Genomic DNA, 6,318 nt, shown 5'->3' on the forward strand with positions numbered 1-6,318 from the left:
TTTTCAGTTATTTTGGATATATACCTGGGATTGGGTTACTCGGTCATCTGGTAATTCTCTTAACTATCTGAGGAGTCTTTTTTGATTCTTGACACTATACTGCAAGGCGATGTCCAAATTTTACAGGAAAGAAGACGGCTCAGAAAGGTTTGAAAGATATGTTGAAAGTCAACCAGTGTTACCGTCTGAATGTTTGTTGAAATCCTGAAGCCCAGTGTGATGGTCTTACGAGGCGGGGCCTCTGGGAGGTGAGCCCTTTATAGGATTAGCACCCTGGTAAAAGCAGCTGCAGTGTGAGGACACAAGAAGTCTGCGACCTGGAGGAGAGCTCCCACCCACCATGCTGGCACCCTGATCTCAAAGCTATGAGAAATAAAAAAACTAGCTTCAGTGTTTTGTTATGGCAGCCCGCATGGACAAAGACACCAGCCAGAGAGCAGTGCAGCTGGGACTGGATCGAAAGTGTAGCTGTTTCCAGCACCTGCACAAGTTACACAGCTCCTTCCATGTCTGTTCCTCCATCCTGTCCTCCCAATAATAGCTAAGATCGATGGTTTCTAATTTTCAGTTGAAGAGAGGGTTTCGTAAGTCAAGTGACTTGCTGAGGGTACTGTTAGTTTCAGGAGAGCTGGTTTTCATTCCGTTTAGAAAGTAGACGCTATAATTGATTATGCAGGGGTGTTTCTTTTCCTTTCCTTAGGCTTCACAACCCGGTGATGTGCAGCGAGAATGTAAGGGGAAAGTGGGTGAGGAAGAGGGGTGTTTTTCTCTTATGCGTCAGTCAGTCATTCAGCAAGTAATTTTTGAGTGCCACCTACGTAACAGGCACTAATCTAGGTGCCTGGGACATATAGTGAATTAAGTAGACAAAGACCCCTACCTTCAACAGAGTTTCATTCTAATAGGGGGAGGGGGTTGAAGATTAATCAATAAATTATTGTAATGTAACCTGAATACATTTTAGAGTATGTGAAAAAGGTGTGAAGTGTGGGGGAAAAGAACAAGGTAAGGGGTTAAGGATGTTGGAGAGAGAGGGGGTTGCAATTTCAGACAGGGCAGTGTTATGGACTGAATGCATCCCCCAAAATTCGTATCTTGAAGCCCTAACCCCCAATGTGGCTGTATTTGCAGATGGGCCTCTAGAGAAGTAGTTAAGGTTAAATGAGGTCAAAAGGTAGGGCCTCATTTGATAGGATCAGTGTTCTTATAAGAAGAGACGCCAGGCGGCTCTCTTTCTCTGTGCTCATGCACTGAGGAAAGACCATGTGACGATACAGTGAGAAGGTGGTCGTCTGCAAGCCAGGGAGAGAGTCCTTACCAGAAACCAGACTGGCCAGCAGCTTGATCTTGGACTTCTGGCCTCCAAGAAATTCACTTCTCTTGTTTAAGCCACCCCGTCTGTGGTATTTTGTTATGGTAGCCTGAGCTAAGACGGACAGTGAGGGAGGTCCTCATGTGAGACGATGACATTCAAGCAAATCTTAAATGAGGTGCCACTTGGATATGTGAAGTGAGAGTGGCTCAGGCAAAGGAACCAGACAAGAGTGTGCCAGGAATGGCTGAGGAGCTCGAGGAGGCCTCAGTGGCTGGAGTGGATCAGTGGGGTGAGTGAAGGGGCAGTTGTAGATGAGAGCAGAGACATGATCGTGTAGGGCAGAGGGTCCCAAACTTTCTAGATCCATGGTGCCCGTAGTGTGTTAGCAATTTTTGACAATCAAACAAAATACCTAACAGTGGTTTTATGAGTAGTTAGGTCCTAGGAATAGTTAATAGTCTGTCAGATATTGCTGTGTTAACCTAGAAAATGGAAACTATCCTGTGCGCTCCTAAGAATTCACTGTGCTGTCCTGGGGTACCTTGGTGCACAATTTGAAAATGGCAAGTGTAAGTTTGTGGTGGCCATTTTAAAGACTTTGGCTTTGATTTTTGGCAGCCATTGTGAGGATTTTGAGCAAAGGAGAGACATGAATATATTTTAAAAGATTGTTTTGACTGTTGTGTTGAGGATAGTACTGAGGCCATTGCAATAATCTAGGTAAGAAATGATAGTGGTTGGAGGGGAGGGGAGGAGGTGATGAGAGGAAAGTTAAATAATAGCATGTATTTTAAAGGTTGAGTCAACAGGAGTCTTGGTTGATTTGATATGAAGGTGAGACAGAGAGAGTAGTCAATGATGGCTCCCAAAGTTTTGACATGAGCAAGAGGAAAGATGGAGCTGTTAATAAGTGCGGTGGAGAAGGCTGTGGGTAGAGCAAGTGTTGTTGGGAGTATCTGGAGTGTCATTTGGACATACAGGTTTGCTCTGTCTAATATCCCCGTGGGGATATCAAGTGGGCAGATGTATTTTGAGTCTAGATTTCAAGAGAGAGAGATCTGGAATGGAGATAAAAACTTGGGGGTCATGAGCATACAATTGGCATTGAAAGCTGTGAGACTAGATGAGATCACTAAGAGAGTGTGTCATTCAGAATCGAGGAGACAGAAACCACACAATGATGTGAACAGGGCAAGTCTAAGATAAAGGATTATTGAATAAAAGGAATTAAGTATAAAGGGCTAAAGAACTGTGAAGAGTACCCTTGGGCTGAGGGAGAGGGCTCCAGGAAGGACAAATATGGAAGGCAGACCCCTCCTCAACCCTGGGGGCCCTGGTAAAGACTGGAGAGCGGGGGAGGGGAGAAACCCCATGTCCCCTCCCACCTCAGGTGACATCTCTGGGGGCCAAATAGATCTTTTTTGGAGAGTAATTTTTTTTTTTTTTGAGGAAGATTAGCCCTGAGCTAACTGCTGCCGAGCCTCCTCTTTTTGCTGAGGAAGACAGGCCCTGAGCTAACATCCGTGCCCATCTTCCTCTGCTTTATTTGTGGGATGCCTACCACAGCATGGCTTTTGCCAAGTGGTGCCCTGTCTGCACCTGGGATCCAAACGGGCGAACCGTGGGCCGCCGAAGCGGAACGTGTGAACTTAACCGCTGCACCACCAGGCTGGCCCCTGGAGAGTAATTTGATGGTCTCTATCAATACTCTGAAAATTTTATACCACTTGACCTAGTAATCCCATATCATAGATGCTATGAAATAATCAGAAACAAGGACAAACATTTGCAACAAAGATGAATTACTGCATCGGTAATTACTGAAATCTTCAAAACAACTCAAAAGACCAACAACGGAGTATTGTTAAGTCATCAGCGCAGCTCAAGTTTGAGCACTTTCTAGGCCATAAGTACTACTTCATAAAGATTAACCAATCCTCACAACGCTCTGCTCTGTGGAAACTCCTATTTTTATGTCCGTTTTGCAGTTGAAAAGAGAGAAGCATGGAGAGAAGTTACTTGCCCAAGGTCACACAGTTAGGAAGTAGCGGGAGCCAGGATTTGAACAGGCATTCAGCTGACAGTCTGTGCTCTCAGCCACCATCCTATCCCAGCCTGCAAATGAGCCCTACAGTTAGCACAATCTAGCTGTGCTATTAACAAATATAATACCATTGTTAAAGATCCCATTTTCAAATAATTCTTAGTGATATGAGAAAATCTTCATGGTGTAAGGCCAAGTAAAAGGCAGATGCATGATATATCTTAGAATATGATGTGACCCCAATTATGTTAAAACACATCAGACCGTCGTTTTCAAAGTGAAGGCACACCTTTGTATATTTCACTGTCACCATCACTGAAACCAGTGATGTCTTACACTGACGGTGTATCATAGTATAATTGGCAGTGTTTTCAATGCCCATAAAGTAATGGAGTAATTTAAAACCAACCATGTCTTAGATTCAGTGGAATACTATATACGGGATGGTGAGAAAAACTGGAAGGAAATGCACCAAAATATCAGCAGGGAGGGGCCTCTGGGCTATGGGCGATTCCTTAAGTTTATACAAATGAGGTGAATTGTCACCGCTGGCCTCTACCTTCTGTCAGAGAGCCTTGGTTTGCTGCCTCTTGTTATCACGTAGTTAATTATTTGTCCTCATTTGTTTGTTGTCCATTTTGCCTGTTGGACTATAACTAACAAAAGGCAGACCCTGTATGTTTTGTAAAACACCACGTCCCACTCTATTCATATAGCTGTGGGATCAGGCCAAGTAGTTGACACATAGCAGCACCCATAAATGGGATTCCTGGACTGACTCATTGTCCTCTTCTGCACTCCTGGATGTGTGCGGATGATGATAAAATGTGGTGCCCTCTATATGCCAAGCACCATTTTAATTCCTCCCATGATTTATTTCATCCTCACAACGACTGTGCTAGGCATTACTATTTCCCCATTTTACAGATGTGAGAACTGAGGCACAGAGAGGGCCAGCTGCTTGCCTGGCACACAGCTCTGAGTTGTGGAGCCAGGATTCCCACTTGGGAGGATGGCTCCTGACAAATAAAAATGGCAAGCAATAGGATATATTGGAGAATATGAGGAAGCCATTTGGTATAAACCTAATTTGGCCTGACCTTGTCTTTCCAAAAGGGCCTGACCGTGGCTGTGGAGCATGCATTGTATATCTGCTTTAGATATTCCCTATGGCAAGAGCAAAGGCCCTTGAGATAAAGGTGCAACTTCCCTCCCCCTCCCAAAGTTCGCATTCCCTTATGGATTAAGCATCTTTCCTTAGGCTATGAACTGATTGCTGTGCTCACCTGTGACCACCCAGCTCCAGACAATAGGCTTGCCTCCTGCTACGCCCTCTGAGATAGCAGACCCACTACCTGCTGTGTCCATCAAGAGCTGTGCTGACAGGGCAATCTTGTGACTATTGTGGGAGGGACATTTCAATCATATGTGAAACATCCTGTTTGGGGCTATATAACCACTCTGTATACCTCACTTCTTTGGTGCCCTTTCTTCCTTCGGGAAGAAAGGCCCTGGGCCATGGTCCTCAGATTTCAGCTCAGAATAAACTCTCCCAAATTTTCATTTATAGATTGGTTATGGATTATTTTTGTCGACACTCCACATGCTGAGTGCTCTACTAGTCATTCAGGAGTTTGCCCTCGGTGATATCACTGGGATCAGGGGTCACTCCAGGAGGCTAAATAGCTGACCTCAAAGGACACCACTAGTTGCTGATCCAGGTGGGCAAGGAAGCTCACCCAAAGCCTGGTGATGGAAAAAGGGAGTGGACGGGGCATGACACCCTCCCTTCCCCTCCCCTGTGTGCACCTGGCTTTTTTCCCCTTCTATTTTCCTTTTCTCTACAGTCCTCACTTCTTGAAAAATGGTAAGATTTTATACAGCATTAGTTACCCTACAAAAAGCTATAGAGTGTCAACCTGCAAAACCAGAAACCAGTTTAAGGGGCAAAGCATTTGTTTGGGATCAAAGAATTGTGACCTGGGGAGCACAGATTCAGGAAGAATCCCAACGAGTGATCCAATAGTGTCCCCAGGAGGAGAGGGGCTTAGGGCTTTTATGGGAAAAAGGGAAGATGAAGTGAGTGGTACTAAAGAAGAGTTCACCGGGGCTAGAGGGGGTAAGCTTTGTTCTTCATAGATTGGCTGAGATTTGGTCATCAGGCAAAAGGCTAGACTTGTCCTTCATTGATTGGTTAGCAGTCTGGTCATCAGCAAAGTTCAGTTTCATCAGCTCTTACAAACAGGATATTCCTGTCTTTACTGACTTCTTGGAGTGTTGGCAGTTTGGTCCAGTTTGGAAGATAAAGAAAACAAGATATGCAAGGCAATTCCTCTGAAATGGCTGCTCTGGCTATTTTAATATGGCTCCACTGTGTCATCTTTCACAAGAGTTAAATTCTATATGTAAAAGGTAAAGATCTTCTTAAGTTCTTCATTGAATTACAGCTAATTCTTAGCTAAAGAGGAACCGTGGCTGAGAAGGGCTGCCTGTTCTGGTTCCCTCCACCCTCCGTTCCAAAGGGTCTTTGCAGGGCGTCTTCGTGGCCCACTACCAGGTACCTCCTCCTCCCCCCACAGCTCAAGCATCACTTCCAGGGGAAAGCCTTTCCTGGCCTAACTAGGTTGGATCCCACATTACTGTTACTGCACCGAATTGGGGTTCTCTGCCCAATGCGCATAAACAAGCCAATTAATTATGGCATTGGCCTTTGGGGGACAAATCAGCTTTTATTCTGCAAGATTGATCTGCAGGGAGTCAGGGGCATGTGCCCTCTGATCTGTCTCCCTGATTCAGGATTCGGGGCAAAATTTAAAGGGTTAGGGAGCATAGGCTGCCGCTTGGAAACACTGGTGGGACAGTTTTTGATTGGTGGGCTTCAAGCATTTATGGTAAGGTTTTAAACATTTATGACAGGGTTCTAAACATTTATGATGAGGTGGAGAACACTGGATTGTCG

The sequence above is a fragment of the Equus caballus genome, chromosome 3 (genome assembly GCF_041296265.1).
Source record: "Equus caballus isolate H_3958 breed thoroughbred chromosome 3, TB-T2T, whole genome shotgun sequence".
NCBI classification, from domain to species: Eukaryota; Metazoa; Chordata; class Mammalia; order Perissodactyla; family Equidae; genus Equus; species Equus caballus.